Source organism: Halichoerus grypus, chromosome 5, assembly GCF_964656455.1.
Source record: "Halichoerus grypus chromosome 5, mHalGry1.hap1.1, whole genome shotgun sequence".
Taxonomy (NCBI): Eukaryota; Metazoa; Chordata; class Mammalia; order Carnivora; family Phocidae; genus Halichoerus; species Halichoerus grypus.
In genome coordinates, this window is record NC_135716.1 from 11,170,826 (window position 1) to 11,189,080 (window position 18,255).

The window sequence follows — 18,255 nt, forward strand, 5'->3', positions numbered from 1 at the left end:
AGGGGCAGTGGGTGGAGCTGTAGAGACAGGTTTTGGCTCAGTCGGAGAGCAGAATGGAAGGGGTAAGCTTTTCGGTAGTGAGCTTGACTCCAGGAGGTAGTCACGCCCAGGCCAGGCCTACACTGGAAGGCATTCTTACAGTGGAGCTTCAGGATTGAGTACAGGTATTAGATTCTGGTAAGGTTTAGATTTGAATAACTATAACTCAAACATACCAGCTTGATATAAATTCCACTCGTTCTTATCTATGATGATAAATTGTTAAATATTAGCAGTCATCATTCAAAAGGAGAATTTCTATGTACCAGGAACCAACGTATATGTTATGTATGTCATTTCATTTAAATTTTACCATAATTCTGTAGAATATTTGGCTTCCTTTTTTAAGGTAAGAAATTAAGGTTTAAAGAGAATATCAGGGGGAACTCTTTTTGATGTGACAGAACATCTAGTTCAAACTGGCTTTAAAAAAAAGGAAATTACTGGCTCTCATAACTGAAAAGACCAGAGTTAGGTGAGAGGGGCTTCAGGCTATGTGTGATCCAGGAGCTCACAATATGTCATGAGAACTCTGGCTCCATTTCTCTCTGCTTCTCCAGGCCCTTCCTTCCTCTGCATTGGCTTTAATCTTCAGTTGGCTCCCTCTTGCAGGAGCCCAAAATGGCTAAACTAGTTCTTTTTTTTTTTAAATATTTTATTTATTAATATTATATATATATTTATTTACATATATTATTTATATTATTTATTTATTTGTCAGAGGGAGAGTGCACACAAGCAGGGGGAATGGCAGGCAGAGGGAGAAGCAGACTCCCTGCTGAGCAAGGAGCCCGGTGCGGGATCCTCCATCCCAGGACCCTGGGATCATGACCTGAGCTGAAGGCAGATACTTAACTGACTGAGCCACCTAGGCATCCCAGCTAAAGTAGTTCTTGATTATGAATCTTCACTCCTTACTGTTTTCCAGGGAAAAACACACAGTCTTTGCCAGAAGGCCCAACAGTGGTCTTTTTGCATCTCATTGGACCACACTGTGATTAAGTTAAGGAGCTTGAGATGAGATTTTCCTGGATTATCTGGGTGAGCCCTGAATGCCATGACAAGCATCCTCACAAGAGAGAGGCAAGGGGAGATTAAACACACCCAGAACAGGAGGCAATATGACCATGGAGGCAAAGAATAGAATTATGTAGCCATGAGCCAAAGAATGCCGGCAGCCACCAGAAGCTGGAAGAGGCAAAGAACGGATCCTCCCCTAGAGCTTTGGATTAGGGCCCAGCGATATTGATTTCGAAATTCTGACCTCCAGAACTGTGGGAGAGTACATTTCTGTTTTGAGCCACGATACTGGGATCATTGGATACAACAACAATAGGAAATTAGTACACCATCCAACACCCACACAATTCTGGGCAGGGCACATAGAACATGCTCATGTCACCCTACAACCTCAGTTTGGGCACATGGGTGGCAGGAGACTTCTTGAAAACCATTCCGACCCTGGAGAAGCCAGCAATAAATTTACTACATACAACAGTTACTATGAATCACAAATACACTCCATCAATTAAAAATGCATGCCCAACTCATGAATGCCTGAGTCTATCAGATTCCCCCAAATCTCTCAGGACTCCATTGCTATCCAACAGAAGGGAGATGCAAGGAGAGCAACTGCAGTCTCTGTCGACTGCAGCTTAAACCTCTTACTTTTGCAGATTTTACAAAGTTGCGTGAGTATATGAAGATGCTGCTAGGGCCCCTCCCAGAACTTTGCAAGTGGCTCTGCAAGTGAGGGGTCCTGAGGCTTAGGCTTCCATAGCTCCACGGGTGGGTTCACCCCCAACTGCTGTACCTTTAACGGGGTCACTCTGGCCGTGCGCTGAGACCAGACTGTAGAGGGGCACTGGTAGAAGAGGGCACCTGGAAGGAGATCCTTTCACTGACCCAGGTGAGAGGTGATGTGGCGGGAGTGAGGAGAGGTGGTCCAGTCAGGTTCTGGATATATTTGGAAGGTCTAACCAATGGGCTTTCCTGATGGAATGAATGTGGGATGTGAGACAAGGAAAGAAGTCAAGGATGAGGAGCACCTGGGTGGCTCAGTCGGTTAAGCGTCTGCCTTCTGTTCCGGTCATGATCCCAGAGTCCCGGGATCAAGTCCAGGATCAGGGTCTCCGCTCAGCGGGGAGTCTGCTTCTCCCCCGGACCCTCCCCCCTCTCATGCTTTCTCACTCTCTCTCAAATAAATAAATAAATAAAATCTTAAAAAAAAAAAAGGTCCAGGATGACAGCCCGGTTGTAGCTGGAGCTGCTGAGCGGATGATGTTGCTATGAACGGAGATAAAGCAGGCTAAAACCCAGTTGTGTGCAGTGTCTCCACAGCCCCCTGATGCAAGAAAGTCGTCTAGACTCTGAGCCCGGAAGAGAGTCCATCATTTAAAAAGAGGTGGAATCATCTCTGTAGTTTTCCTTTTTTTTTTTTTTTTTTTTGCTTTTGCTTTTCCCATAGGCCTTTCTCTTCCCTGCTGCTTCTGTTTCCCCCAGGAAATACCTGTTTCTCCCCACTCCACAGGTGATGCTCTCCCCTCACACGATGCCTTCCCTGCACCCGGCTTGGTTTCCGTGCTGCCTTTAAGTACCCAGCCCTGGCTGCAAACAGTTCTGTGGTCTCCCTGCAGAATGATGCAGACGAGCTTTGGAGGAGATGACCCTGCGCCTGTATGCTGATTAGGTGCCTTGGTCCCCACTCCCAGCCTCCCGCCCCCCCTTCTGTGCCACTGACAGCCGGCTCCTCCCACAGACTTGGGATGGAAGGGTGGGGGGAATGAACTTGTACAAGCCTTGAAGCCTGAAATGACAAAATCGGCACTCTCTCAGGTGGAGTCTGGGAGCTGGAAGCCTACAGCCACAGGCCAAAACCCCTTGTGGGTGTTGTGTATGTGTGAACCCGTGTATGGATGTGTGTGTGTGTGTGTGTGTGTGTGTGTGTGTGTGTGTGTGTAAGGGTCTAGTGTCATGACCAGTTCTAGGGCCTAAACCATATTCTGCAAGGGAAGTCACAACATATAATGAATGAATCTGTTGCCTGGACTGTGTGAAAGCATCTGCTCTGTTAAGGCTACTCCTGAACTAAATGATGATCATAATCTTGACAGTGATAACTACAGCCTCTGCAGTTGGCAGGTGCCCTTGTCCCCATTTTACAGATGGCAAAACTGAGGCCGAGGTCCTCTTCTCCGGGTCACCTGCTGGCTCCTTCCCAGCTCTGGTCCTCCGTACTTGGCTATTTCCTCTGCCTGCATTCTCCTCCCCAGATTCATCCTTCTCCTCTTTCATGGCTCTGCTCAAATGTCACCTCCTCCAGGAAGACTTCCCTGACATTTCTTTACAGTAGATCCCCCTAGTTTCTATCAAATCACTCCATTTTCCTCTTAAAACTCAATAAGCTCTATGTTGTTGCTTATTTATGTACCTGATTAGGGTAAGTCTTTCCCCACCAGAAAAGAAACTCCTGGAGGACAGGAATCTATCTTTTTCACTCCCACGCCCCAGAAACTAGAGCAGGACTCCATAAACGAAACCTTGTGGTTTCCTCAATTTTACTCCACTGGTCTCAGCACTTTGTGCCTTCCTCTGCACCATTGTTTACTGCACTGGTGTGATTCTTGTCCACACTGGCAACATTGTACCCTCCTTTCTCGCTGGCCCCAGGTGCCATGGAGCGCCAGGTGTCTGAGGAACTACAAATGAGCAAAATGGCCTCTGTGGGATGGGAATGACCAGATCCCCCAGGTAACAAATTAGACACAGACACAGTTTGTCAGCAAAGATAAACCATTATTTGTAAATTAATGATGCCAAGTGATACAAAACGAAAAAAGAAAATCCCCAGCAGAGCAAACGACATCGAATTCTAAAAGTTCAATCTATTCATTCAGTTCTCACTTTACTCCTTCAACAAAAATGATGGTGCACACCTCCTAGGTACTGCCACGAGGTGGGAATAGGATGTTGAGCAAAGCCAAAAACACGTGTAAAATCAGAAACGAAGCAAGGAGGAAGCGCATTTTCTTTGGAGGGTGAAAGAAGAAACTCATAGCCCAGGAGGGGGTCAGGAAGGCCCTCCCTGAGGAGGCGAACCTTCAGTGGGAACCTGAAGGATGACTAGGAGTTGGGGGAGAGAATATCCTTGGATTGGAGGGAGCTTAGAAAGTTCCAGCAACTAGATGAAAACCAGTGTGGCAGAATAAGGGGTGGGGGTATGCAGGCAAAAATTCACCAAGTACACTGTTTAAGCTGAGCCAGTCATTAAAATACTGAAATACTTTTGTACCATTTGATAAATGTAGCCACCGCCTCAGCCCCGTGAGTACTCCCCCAGTTATCTGGTTCCTCCTCCTCCTCCAGAGCCCCAGGGCCTCCCCAGGATCCAGCAGCGAAAGTGTTAACCTTGCCTAACCTAACCGGGTTCCAGGGTTTAATCTCTGGAGGTATTCCAGAGATTAAATTCCAAGCAGGAAGGGTGCAGAGAGGAGACCCTGCAGGGGCCAGGGCTTGCTGGGCCGCATGGGGAGCCTGGTCCTGATCCAGAAGCATGGGAATGTTGTCATGCTTTGAGCAGAGTGCTAGGTTCAGGCCGATGTGACCATGGAAGACCCAGCAGCAGCCATTTTGGTTTCTCACAGATGAAGGCGACTTGGAGCAGGGTGTTTGTTAGCTCCAAACACGGAGACAAGGGGCCTGATCTCAGAGGTGGTTAGGGGATAAAACCAGTAAGACAAACCAGAAGGAGAAGAAACTCTCAAGGAGGAGTCTGAGATGCCAGATTTATAGAACTGGAGAGATGGAGAGAGGGAACACCAGAGGGGCCGATGTTGGGATCACTTGACTCGAAGACACATTTTTTTCTCCCACTGAACGAACAGTACTAGCATCAGAGGCTGCTAAGACCGTAGGAGAGACGACCAGGTACTACGAGCCTCTCCCGGGATTCATAACAGCACCTCTGAAACGGTCTTCCAAAAAATATTAAATTTAAGTTTGGTTAAGCTTCTCAACCACTATATGTCCAGTAGAAGTTTTCGCCATTGCGGACGTGTTCTCTAATCTGAGCTGTGTGATACGGCAGCAGAACCTCATGTGGCTAGTGAACAGCTAAAATTTTATTTAATCTGTGTTTTGCTAGTGGCTACTATATTGGGCGGTGCCGCTCTAGGTGAAAACTACCAATTTACAGGAAATATGGACGGAATAAAATGTACCATGAGCACGCAACCAGTCAAGTCCAGACAGGAGAAAGTCTGCAGGACCCAGATGAAAACTGGTTTCTTCTACACATACGTTGCAAGGGTTAAAAAAGAGAAAAGCAGAGGGGAAATCTATACAGTAAAGGATACTTAAATGACATATTAACCAATCACAGTGGTCTTGCCTAGATCAGACTCAAAACAGAAAAATTATAAATAAAAACATATTTACTGGGGCACCTGGGGGGCTCAGTGGGTTGGGGGTCTGCCTTCGGCTCAGGTCATGATCTCAGGGTCCTGGGATGGAGTCCCACGTCGGGCTCCCTGCTCAGCAGGGAGCCTGCTTCTCTCTCTCCCTCTGCCCCTCTGCCTGCTTGTGCGTTCTCTCTCTCTCTCAAATAAATAAATGAAATCTTTAAAAAAAAGTAAATAAATTAAAACACATTTACTAAATAATTAAAATTTTGAACACTGCCTGTATAATTGAAGATATTAAGGAAATCATTTTTTAACGTGATAATGGCCTTGTGGTTATGTTTATTATATTTAAGAGATACATACTAAAATGCCATATTTATGGGTCATGTAATATGATGCCTGGCATTTGCTTTAAAATATGGGAGGGGAAATGGATAGCAGTGGGAATAAGACAGGATTAGCCGGAGTTCATGCTGGCTTCAGGAGACCATTCTGTCTTCTTTTGCGTATGTTAGAATTTCCCCCATCATTATAACATTAAAAAATAAATTAAGCAAAACTAACCTGCTCCCAAATAAAAGATATTTTAGGCATAATGTTGCCAGGCCACGTGGGTCCCCTGGGGATGCGCTATCATAATATCCCTTGTCCCAACCTACAGCAAGAGGACAGCATTTGAGTGACACCTCTTCTCCCCAGCTTGCCAACTTCTTTCCAGTCTTGTAAAAGCAAAATAAAACTTAAAGGTAGACGCCCTTTTATTTTAACCTGCTAAATCAGTCTCGAAAGGAGAATCATTACTCTCTCTTTCCAAAATGATTGTCTTTTTCCTCAGGATTATTTCTAACTCAGTCAAAAAAAATCTTGATCTGCAGCTTCAACTCCTCCCTATTCTCCCCCACCCCAGCCCCACCCCCCAGCTCTGGACTCCCAGGGGCTGAACCACTTCGACCTTCGACCTTCGACCTTCGCAGGCAGTACTGTCCTCTCTCTTGCCTCTTGCATGTGTGGTCTGTGTGTCTGGAACACCCTGTCCCATGATCAGGCCAAGAAGAAGAGCAGGTGCAAAGGCAGGGAGAGGGTCCCACGCAGAACATAAACTTGTGTTTAAGCAAATTTAGTGAACAGAGTTACAAAACTGAGCTTCCATCCCATGCAACGTAAGGACAGACATCCTTCACAGGCTGCTGCCCTGTCTGTGCATGATTTCTGGGCCATATGTCTGCAAGCGCGCATTAGGAGACTAACACCCTCACAGAAGCCAAATAACAGTGGCTTAAACAAGACAAGAGCTGATTTTTCCCTTGGCAGGAGGTTTTCAGGGAAGGTGAGTTTCTCTGCTCCAGGATTTGGCCCAGGAGATCAGCCAACTAAGTCTGATGCACAGTTTGATAAAGGCTTCTCTTAAGTCCTCCATTAAGGAGACACATCTGCTTGGGGACCATCAGTTTGGGCTCACTGCTGGATCTCAGACTTTAGCACACTGCATTCATATTCTGGCCACCCCTTGGGGCGTGCTGTGCTTTGCACATAATCAAGACTCAAATAAATATTAGCTGAATTGATCTAAATATGTGTGCCTGCAAATATATGTGTATATGTGTGTGTACGTGTTTATGCAGAGATCCCCGCCAAAACAGCATATGGGAAACTGTGCATTCTACATAAGAATGTAAAACAAGGGAAGAGCCCGCTGAAAACTGCTCTATTGTTCAAGTAATTCTTCCTCCAGTGAACCTCGGAAAATAAACTGTCCCCCTCTGAAGAGGACGTTTTCAGAGCTTCCGTTTGCGGTCATCCTGAAAAAGTGTCACACACACTCCCCGTTCTCTTCCCATCCTTCTGACCATCCTTTTCAAATCTTCTTTGTGAACCTTCTTCAGCTGCCTGTTTTTCAGATGGCGATGCCCCTGGGGATGCCAGCCCTAACCTCTTGCCACCCCGCCACAGGCTCTCCCTGGTAGGCCCAGCCGCTCCCGTGGCCTTGGTCGCCATCTTGATGCCCACTTCTCCCCAGTAGATACCAGGAACCCAGATCATTCCCCCGGAGCTCCTGTCCTAAACATACAACTGCCCACAGTTACCTCCATGAGTGGGAGGCCTCGCCACAGCATGGTTCTCGCCTTGGGGAGACCGGCTTCACCTTAACCCCTGGCCCTTCACGGTCCCGCCATGACCTCTTGTTTCTGGGATTCCCTGGTACCTGCAAACAGCTCAAGCTCTGCTACTTCTGGGGGTCCTCTTGGCTTGTTTTCTTGGCACCAGAAGGGCTTCTCTGCTCTGTTCCCCAACCCCACTCAAGTAGGTGGAGGGGCTGGATGAGCCAGGCTGCTCCATGAGCAGCTGTCCCAGAGGGGAAGAAGATTCGAGGCTTATCACCTCACAACCCCTCCTGGCCCTGAGTACCTCTGCACTGACCTGGGGACCCCATGCCCCCCCACTCCATGTGGTGAGGTAGAAAGCGCTCAGGCACCTGCAGCCTGCCTCACAATGATGGCGTTCACTGAGCCACCCACCAGACATGGGACGGTGGGCAAGTGACTTCACCTCTCTGTGCCTCGGTTTCCCTGGCTGTAAAGTGAGGATGATAATAGTAACTGTTCTATGGGATTGTAGTGAGGATTAAATGAGTCAGTATTTGTAAAGCATCTAGAACCATGCCTGGCACATAGCAAACCCTTCCATTGTGTTTGTTAAGTAAATACACAACAGAAAAAGCAGCAAACAGGAATTTATTGAATGAACAAAGGAATGAATATAAGTGGAGGAATGAATGCAGCCTGACCGACCAGGGTTCTCATCAGAGTGCTGCCATGTATATTCTGTGGGACCTAAACCCTCCATACTCCAGGTGTGACCTGTGGTCCAGGGACTTCCCTGGGAGCAGAATCTCAGGCCACAGCCCAGACCTACTAATCACAATGTGCATTCCAGCACGATTCCAGGTGATTCACAGGCACGCTGTAGGTGGAGAGAGCATCCCTGATGCCTGACACGGCTCCTCATCGTTCCCCTCACTGTACCCCGATTTCCAGCCTGGTACTTGGAATATCGAAGAGGCCAGGGCCTAGGGATTCAAATAGACCATGATTATATTACAGATAAAGGAACAGAGCCCAGAGACGTTAAGCAACTTACCCACCACCACACAGATAGTATAACTTGAGCCCAACTCTGCTCTCGGGCTTTCTCTCTTTTCTTTACAATGTTTTAAATACATTTTAAAAAGTAATGTATGTCCATGGTTTTAAGAAATTAAATACTCCAAAAGTAGGTATAGTAAATTCAAATTCTTGCTCCTCCCCCTGAGTCTCTGTCCCCCGGTTTGGAAGCGCCAGCTATAGAGGATGCCATGTAGTATATTTGGGAGTTTGTTCCATGTCATTATAGAGCTGTCCCATTGCTTTGAAAGGCTGCAGAGTGGGACACCTGGGTGGCTCAGTCAGTGAAGCGTCTGCCTTCGGCTCAGGTCATCATCCCAGCATCCTAGGGTCAAGCCCCGCATCGGGCTCCCTGCTCAGCGGAGAGTCTGCCTTTCCCTCTGCCTGCCGCTCCCCCTGCTCATGCGCTCACTCTCTCTGTCTCTCTCTCTTTCTGACAAATAAATAAATAAAATCTTAAAAAAAAAAAATGGCTGCAGAGTCTTTCACTTTAAGAGTGCGTGGTACTCATTGTGGTTTTGATTTGTATTTCCCTGATGCCAACTGATGAGTCACTAAACTCTACCTCTGAAACTAATAATATACTATATGTTAACTAATTGAATTTAAATAAAATTAAAAATAAAAATAAAAACATAATTTTATTTTTTTAAGTATTTTTTATTTATTTATTGGACAGAGAGAGAGACAGCGAGAGAGGGAACACAAGCAGGGGGAGTGGGAGAGGGAGAAGCAGGCTTCCTGCGGAGCAGGCTGCCCGATGCGAGGCTTGATCCCAGGACCCTGGGATCATGACCTGAGCCGAAGGCAGACGCTTAACAACTGAGCCACCCAGGCGCCCCTAAAGAAATAATTAAAAAAAAAAAGAGTGCATGGGACTTCATTTAACTTGTCCTCTGTTGATATGTATGTAAATTATTTCCAATCTTTTACTAGGCATAATATCCTTATGCCTATGCCCCTGAGCAAAGGCATGAATGTATACGTAGAATAAATTCTGAGAAGTGGTATCACTAGGTCAGGGGTTAGTGCATTTTTTGTTTTTTGAAAGACCTCACTGAATGGTTCCGCAGCAATGATGGAGCGTGCTGGTTGCCCATCCTTAGCAACAGGTGAACAGACGTCTTCATTTTCGCCAGTGTAACAGGTGAATATGATCTCTCGCAGAGTTGTAATTTGCACTGCTTTTTTGTTCAGTGAGAGTGAGCACCCTTCATGTATTTAAAGGCCGCGGTTACTCATACTTCTGTGAATTCAGAACTCCCTGTGCGTGCCCTTCTCTTTTCTTTTGGGTTGCTAGTCTTCTCCCGTATTCATCTGGAGGAGTTTATATAGGCATTGAGGAAATTAGCTCTTTGTCCGCGTCTCACATGTGGGAAGCACTTTTTTTCCCCAGCCACGTCTGTTGCTTATCTTTCATCTTTATAATAATTTTTGCAAGGCAGAAATTTTTAATTTTATATCATGTGTATCCATCTTTTTTTCTTATATGGAGTCTGGATTTTTGTGTCATGTTTAAAAAGACAAAATCCTTCCCCGTTTGGGTATTATTTAAGTAAAATCTCCCAAGGCTTCTTTTAATACTTTTATGGTGGGCTTTTTTTAAATGCAGATCTTGGCTCCATCTGGAATTTATTTTGGTAGAAGGATCTAAGAAGGGATCTAAACTTTGTTTTAGATAGCTACCATTTGTCTAAACATAATACCACTTATTAAATAATCTCCTTTTCTACCACTGATTTGAAATGTCCTCTTAATCACAAACTAAATTTCTATGTATATTTGGGTATATTTCCAGTTGTTTCACCCTGTTTCATTGGTCTATCTACTCACACACCATTACCAAACTGCTTAGTTTATTTTAGCTTTATAATATAGTTAATATCTTCTACCTAGACCACCTTTTATTTTTCAGAATTTGACTATTCTCATCTGTTTCTTTTCCCATAGAATTTCAGCATGTTTAATTCCAGAAAAATCCCTATTTTTTAATTGCAATTATGTTACATTTAGATATTAATTTAGAGACAGTTGGCATATGGGTCTTCCTCTCTTATGATTATATCTTTTCATTTATTCACCTGTTTGTGTGTATTCCTTAGTAACATCTTTAAATTTTACTCATACACACTGTACACATAACTTGGTAAGTATGATGCATGGGATCTGTTTGTTGCTATTATAAATGGACTTTTTTCTTTCATTATATTTTTCTGCTTATTACATTGAAAGGTACTTTGTTACCCAAACACCTAACTGCATTCTATTGTTGGCAATGTTTTCTTTTTTATTTACTTTTTATTTTTGAGAGAGAGCGAGCGAGCGAGCGAGCATGAGTGGGGGGTTGGGGCAGAGGGAGAGGGAGAGAGAAGCTCAGACACACTCAGCACTGAGTACAGAGCCTGACGCAGGACTCGAACTCACGACCCTGAGATCATGACCTGAGCCAAAGTCAAGAATCGGATGCTTAACCAACTGAGCCACCCAGGCGCCCCCGGTTGGCAATGTTTTCTAATTGAATAACCTGGATGTTGTGAGTATAAGTTCATATCTATAAATATACCGCATTATTGTTTACTTCTTCTTTTTTCTAATCACATCAGCTGTGCCTTGTGACCATTGTCTAGTAGTGATAAACATCACGGGCATGTCATGTTCCTAAGTTTAAAGGAGACTGCTTTCTGGGTTTCACGGTTAAGCACACTTTTTTAGGGGGGGAGGTGTGTGTTTTCCCAATCCCCCACATTGCCCTGTGTGTGCCCTGTTGTTTCCACTGCTGGGATTGGGAGAAGGGTGGCTCTAGAAAACAGAGGGAGAGAAGACCTGACCCAGAAAATGAGGCAGGCAGGTGGGGTCTGTGGCTCCAGTCTGGGTACCCTCAGAGATGCGTCCTCCTCTCTCCTCATCCCCTGGGCTCTCTGATGTACCCCGCCTCCTGATGGTGGCTCCCCTGTCCCCCAGGATCTTGTCCTCATCTCAAAGTTCACCGAAACTAAGATTTCTAGTCCCAGCCCTGCCCCTGTCCTCCTGAGCCTCACATTTCTCATCTGCAAAGTCGGCTAATACTCACCTGTTCTTCCTACCTCCTCAGCTGGGAGGTAAACAGCAATGCCACCAGGACGAATTTCAGCAGCTGTTGGTCCTCCGGCCACACAAACTGTACTTGCCATGATGACTTCAGCTCTCCAGCCAATGGAACCTGAATGGGGTCATGTGCCTGGACAGAGATGCTGTCAGGGGTTACCCAACACGCACAGAGGACCGGGATGAACCTCCCTGGTTCAGCAGTCCTAGCTCTCAGCCCCCAAAGCGGAGCCCTGCTCTTCCCAGGAAAGGAAAATAAATGGTATTGGCATTTCTGACTGGCGTGCTGGGGCCTTTGAGGGCAGAACTGCTTTTTTTCCAGGACAAGCTGGTCGAGAAGAGCTGTGGGCAAACACTCCTGTGGTCATGGCCAAGGCCTGTCTGTGCGCCCAGCCAGCTGGGCAGCTCCAGCACTGAGAGACGGTTTCTGCACGGCAAAGGACCAGCCCCTTAAAATCTAGGCAGCCTCTTCCAACCTCCAAAAACATGTTTCAAAATGTAATAACAAACAATAAATGGGGAGATGGGAAAAAAAGATGTCTACCACAATTAAGAATGTAAAGGACGCTGTCCTTGAGCAGCTGATAATGCAATCATTAAGGTCATCAATGGATAAATGGACAAGGACATGAACAATTTCCAGGAGAAAAAGCCGAGAAACATACGAGTTTATTTTTTCTGCTTTCTTTTTATTTATTCATAGTTTCTCGGTGTTCTGCAAAGAACAGTGATATTATTTTGGCAATCAGAAAAGAATTATTTTATTAATCTAGACAGCTTTTTCAAGAAAGGCCTAAAGCTTCTTCCTAGCTGTCAGTTCAACAAGACAGCACCCGATGTGCATGTAAGCATCAGAAGCCGACAGATACTTGGCACGTAGATCAGGAGCCACCCCGGGCTCAGACAGGAGGGCTGTGAGAGGGGGCACCAGAGGGAATAGCAGATCCAGAAATGTGAAGGAAAAGAATGGAGTTTGGGTCCGGGGTCTACTGTCTGATGTCCTAGGTTTCGGTACCAGCTTGGCTACTTAGCAGCTATGTGACCTTGAACAAGGCTCATTCTGGAGCAAGAATAGGAGCAACATCAGATGGGATTTGGGTTCTAGTCTACCGAGCTTACTGTGTGGCCACATCACCCCTGGGTCCCAGATGGTCTCTGAAACCTCTTCCAACCCAGACCTTCTGAGTCTTGTTCTTAGACCGTCCCTGTTGACCTGCCCGGGGCTCAGCAAGATCACAGCTCATTCTCCTAGTGACCACCCTCACCCAGTAACATGGCACCTTGTGGAGATGTTGTAGCTCAGAGCCGAGACTCTGAGGGTAGGATGCTCTCTGCCATGGGGCAGCCCTCCCTTCCCCAAGGAAGGAACTTCTTGTTTGGACCTCCATGGAGATAGGTCTCCATGGAGATAAGGGACAAAGCAAGAGTGTATTGAAAAGCCTTCCTGCAGGAAAAGGCTCCTCCCTTCCCCAGGGAACCCACACTCCAGTGACGCAGTTTCCTAGATCCACAGAAACCAAAGGGATTTCCCATCCCAGAGGCCTCCGGACCGTTCTGGGGAAAGGAAATGGGGCCAGGCAGCCCTTCTGATGCCCCATGGAGCCAATCCAACCCCAGTGTCACCCTGCTACACCCAGGCAGCTTTCGTCTGGTCGGCTGCAGATCCCTCCTCTCCTGCAGGTACCTGCTTGTTCTTTCCATACAGGAGGAATTTTCCATATTCTCTGCTGTGGGAGCCAAGCCCTCAAGCCCCAGAGGACAAAACCTCACAAAGAAGGCCTGGAAAGGATCGTCGCTTCTCTTGGTGCAGCTCAGACTGGTGCCACACACCCACCCGGACCAGGCGGGACTCACGCCTGTGATGGTGTCTCCAACACTCAGGCCAGTCCCCAAGTTGGCCATGTCGTCCTGTTGGATGCTCTTCTTGCTCCTCCTTTCTGCCCTGCTGGGCCCTCCCTTAGTGCCTAGCCCCTCACGTGCCCGGGGCACCTGTGTTACCATGGGGACTGCGTGGGGATTGGAATCTTTGGTACAAACACCAGATCTGTCACTGACTATCTGGGGGATGTTAGGCAAGTCCTGTAATCATCTGAGTTTCCATTTACTCATCTGTAAAGTGGGAACAATGAAACCGACACCATGGAGTTTTACGTATCCAACCAATGCCTCCTGAGCACTTCCTCAAGTGCCAAGCACTATTTCAGATGCTGGAGGTAAAAAATGTTGCTGGAGCAAAATGGTCTTGAATTTGTGAGACCTAATAGAGGTGACCCCCGAAAAGTACCTTAAACATCTGTCACTAACTATGCTAGAATAGCTTGTGTCACACCAACACTCCTTCAGAGAACAGATATGAAATCTGGATAAAAATACCAAAACAGAATTGTTTGAGAGCACAGTACAACAGCTCTCCAATGAACATACGTAACGGAACATGTAAAGTCAGTTTCCTGCGCTTCATCGCCAGAGATTCAGACTCAGTAGGTCAGGTTCAGGTTCATGAATTTGCTTTTCTAACAAGTTCACAGATGATGCCAATGTTCTCTCAAGACCACTCTGAATTATACTGGCAGAGGAGAAGCACCAAGGCACCCAGGATTTGAGAGGTCACCATGCTGGAGAGAAGGAAATAGCCTGTGGTAAGCCTGATATTCTGTATTGCTTTCCCCCCCGGAGGCAGCTGCCCATTTTTCAGCCCTGGGGGGCTGAAAGACCACGTAAAATGCAGATGATGAGAGTTTCCACCAGTGTCGTGGCACTTAGGAAACAAAAGCATGGGAGCTCAGGACTACCACGGTAGTCAGTGTTTGAGGAGCCAACATCCAGGGTCCAATGTCTTTCCCTGAAGACATTTTCCAGTTGCAATTCCCTCCTACCCAAGCCACCTGCCGCACGCCGCCCGTCTGGTTCTCTGAGCTCTAAGGGTCCACTCACTTGGGGTTCATGTTCATGCATGCACAACTCTGACGTGCAGGGGATTTAATGCCTCATGAGATGAAACGTTGGCCACACTAAGGCAGAAGCCCCTGGAGAAATCGTGCCCCTGGGAAGGGTGGTGAGATGCAGCCTACACGGTTTGTCGAGGGCACAGTCCTGTGAATTGAGCAAACGCTTTCATCTACTGGTGGCTAGGGCAGAATTGCCTTTTTTGTGTTCTTTCCATGATGCTAGCAGATTTCTGGTGTGCCTCATGAAAAAGTGAGACTTCTGGCCCACCTGGGTGGCTCAGTCGGTTAAGCCTTTGGCTCGGGTCATGATCTCAGGGTCCTGGGATCGAGCCCTGTGTTGGACTCCCTGCTCAGTGGGGAGTCTACTTCTCCCTTTCCCTCTGCCCCCCTGCCCCGTCTTATTCTCTCTCTCTCTCAAATAAATAAATAAAATCTTTTTAAAAAAGGAAGAAAAAAAGAAAAAGTGAGACTTCCGCTCACTGCTGTCACCATCAAAATTTGCCTATTTCTTATAATAATAGCAAACAGGGGTGCCTGGGTGGCTCAGTCAGTTGGGCATCCAGTTCTTGATTTTAGTTTGGGTCATGATCTCAGGGTCCTGGGATTGAGCCCCACATCCAGCTCCGTGCTCAGCAGGAAGTCTGCTTGGAATTCTCTCTCCCCCTCTCCTTCTGCCCCTCCCCCCGCTCATGTTCTCTCTCTCTCTCTCTCTCTCTCTCTCAAATAAATAAAATCTTAAAAAAACAGCGAACATTTAGTTAGTGCTTACTCTGTTCTAATTAATGTTTTTAGTGCTTTGCACATATTAACCCACGGAATCCTCATAACAATCCTACAAGGCCACAACAGTATTGCCCCCGTTTCTTGGATGGGGAAACGGAGGCACACGGAGCTTTTAAGAACTTGCCCAAGGGGTCACAGCCAGCAAGCAAGCGATCTGGGCGCTCTTGCTGCAGAGTCTGCTTTCCCGAGCACGTACAGAGCCTCTCGGAGCCCGACTCTCACTTCCTTATATATCACAGTTCAGGAAGAGTTTACACATCTGTCTTATTACCTGAGCCTAAAGAACAATCCTGCAACACACAGGTGAAGAACATAATGCTGTCTCATTTTACAAGTGGGAAAATTGAGGCCCAGGGACTATGAGGAAACTTCCCCAAAGCCCAAAAAGCTAGCAAGCAGCAGAATCGGTACCAGAATTTAAAACTTACATTAATAATAGAGGAACTTTATTACCATGAGTCAGGCACTGTGCTGAAAGCTCCACATGCATCATCCATTTTAACCCTAATAGCCATCCCATAAGGTAACTATTAGCTCCCCGCTTTTAGAGAGGCCAAAACCAAAATGCAGAGGGACATCGCAAGGTCACAACTAAAAAAAGCAGAACTGATCTTTTTGGTAACAGCTTTATTGAGATATAACTCAAACACCATATAATCATCTACATAAATTTATAATTTAATGGTTTTCATTTTTTTTAAGATTTTATTTATTTATTTGACATAGAGACAGGGAAAGAGGGAACACAAGCAGGGGGAGGGTGAGAGGGAGAAGCAGGCTTCCTGCTGAGCAGGGAGCCTGATGCGGGGCTCAAACCCAGGACCCCGGGATCATGACCTGAGCCAAAGGCAGACGCTTAACAACTGAGCCACCCAGGCGCCCCAATTTAATGGTTTTTAAATATATTCACAGTTATGCAACCATCACCACAATTAATTTTGGAATATTTTCTTCACCAGAGCTGGGGTTTGCACTCAGATCTATCTAACTCCAAAGCTATGCCCTTAATCACTGCATGTTATTGGCACCAAAATCCCAGGTCCAAGCTTTATCCATGATACAGCCTGATACAGAGAGTAAACAACCACTCCAGAGCCTGAGATCCTGCCACATCACTTTGGATGCAGAAATCCCTGAGGATGGGGTGGAGGGATCGCCCAAGCCCCCAAGAGCTGAAATGAAACCAAGGCCAATCCCTCACTCGTGTTTGTAAATCTGATGCTTAACCCCGCACTCTTCACAGAAAGGGGCTCCATCCGGGCTGATTGAGCTGAAGCTGGAAGTAGAGAGAAGCGGGTCACAAGGATGAGGGCCCAGGGATGGTACAAGTCAATGAAGTGTTCGTTGTTTGTAGGACAGAGATCAAGAGGAGATGTGAAGGGTTAAGTGTCTGCCTTCACCTCAGGTCAGGATCCCAGGGTCCTGGGATCAAGCCCTGCGTAGGGCTCCCTGCTCAGTGGGGAGTCTGCCCCTCCCCCACCCCCTGCTTGTGCTCTCAAATAAATAAATAAATAAATAAATCTTTAAAAATTAAAAAAAAAATTGTTAAAAAAAGAGAGATGTGGAGAGGGAATAAAATACTGAATCTTGTGCATTCATTTATTCATTTATTCAATATGCACTTACTGAGCACCTACTATGTCCTAAGTACTGGATTAGGCATTGGGGTGGCAGAGATACTTGCCCTCCAGTTGTTCACAGTCAGTGGGAAGGACAGAGAACTATTTATTATAAGGTATTTAACTATTCATTCCATAAACAAATACTGAATACTTACGATGTGTCAGACATTGTCTGTCCTAGGTGCTTTGGATCCAGCACTGACCAAGCCTGGCACCGTTGCCAACTATCCCCCAGTACCATTCTGCCCTCCTTCCACAGTAAGACTACATTTCCCAGCCTCCTGGCAGCGAGCTGTGGCCATGTGACCGAGCTCTGGCCAATAGAAAGCAGAATGGCCAATGGTACAGGAAGCGATGTGTGCCGCCTCCACGTGAGGGCTTTACAGGGAGGGTCATGGCCCTTCTTCGTCCATCTCTTCCTCCCTTCCACTGCTGAGTGTGATCATGGCCGCAAGCCCAGATGGATCATGTGGACGAGCAGTACCCTAGGGTTGACGGAGCCATGAGAGAGACGGAGCCTGCCTCCCTGCACCACATCAGCCTTGAACAGCCTGCACCAGAGAGGAGCACATCTCTTGTTTAAGCCGTTAATATTTTGGTTTCTGCTACAGAAGCCAACCTGACATTCTATCACAGAGAAAACACAGCCTCGGCTCCACGAGGCAGGGTGTGGAAAGGAAGAATAAAGAGCCTCTGTCTCAAAAGAGTGGAGGAAAACAACGTGATTAGCTGCAGAGAATCAGGATCCCCTCACTTCCCAACGAGGAAACTGACAGAGCTTCAAAGCAAGAAGGAGCTCTGTTCATCCTGAATTTGCCATACATGTATTCTTGACTCTTCCCAGGACTGGTGGGAATATTTAGGGCCCCTAGAACATTTAACACAGATTTGTACATTTTTTTAACATGTTTGTGAGTGTGTGCTTTGGGGGGGTGGGGGGAGATGAAGAAGGCAAGAAGTGCATGCCCAGGGTTCACAGGGGAAGGACGGGGAGGCTCGCCCTGCCCCGTGGTCTCAGGGCTGCTAGTATAAATTCACTGCATCTCTTATTGTTTGGGGAGAAACTAAAGGCTCTGGGAATGTTGAACATTTCTGTAGAGGGCATGCTTACAGAGGTGGAGTAACTTGCAGGTGGCCGTTTGCATCAGATATCTCCAGAATCTAAAGAACAGATTCATTTATGGTTATGGTTCTCAGGGGCAAAGGCCAAACTGCA

General features: G+C 46.6%; 2 long non-coding RNA genes across 2 annotated transcripts in view; one reads left to right on the forward strand and one right to left on the reverse strand.

Moving 5' to 3' along the window:
* Positions 1–8,211: 8,211 nt before the first annotated feature.
* Positions 8,212–18,255, reverse strand: part of LOC144381815 (uncharacterized) — a 43,281-nt gene continuing 33,237 nt past the window's right edge. The window contains exon 4 of the long non-coding RNA XR_013447680.1: positions 8,212–8,508. This is a non-coding gene — a long non-coding RNA (uncharacterized LOC144381815). The remainder of the gene's footprint in view (positions 8,509–18,255) is intronic.
* LOC144381704 (uncharacterized) lies at positions 13,221–17,955 on the forward strand. Its single transcript, XR_013447470.1, has 3 exons — positions 13,221–13,366; positions 14,208–14,325; positions 17,205–17,955. It is a non-coding gene; the product is annotated as an uncharacterized LOC144381704 (long non-coding RNA).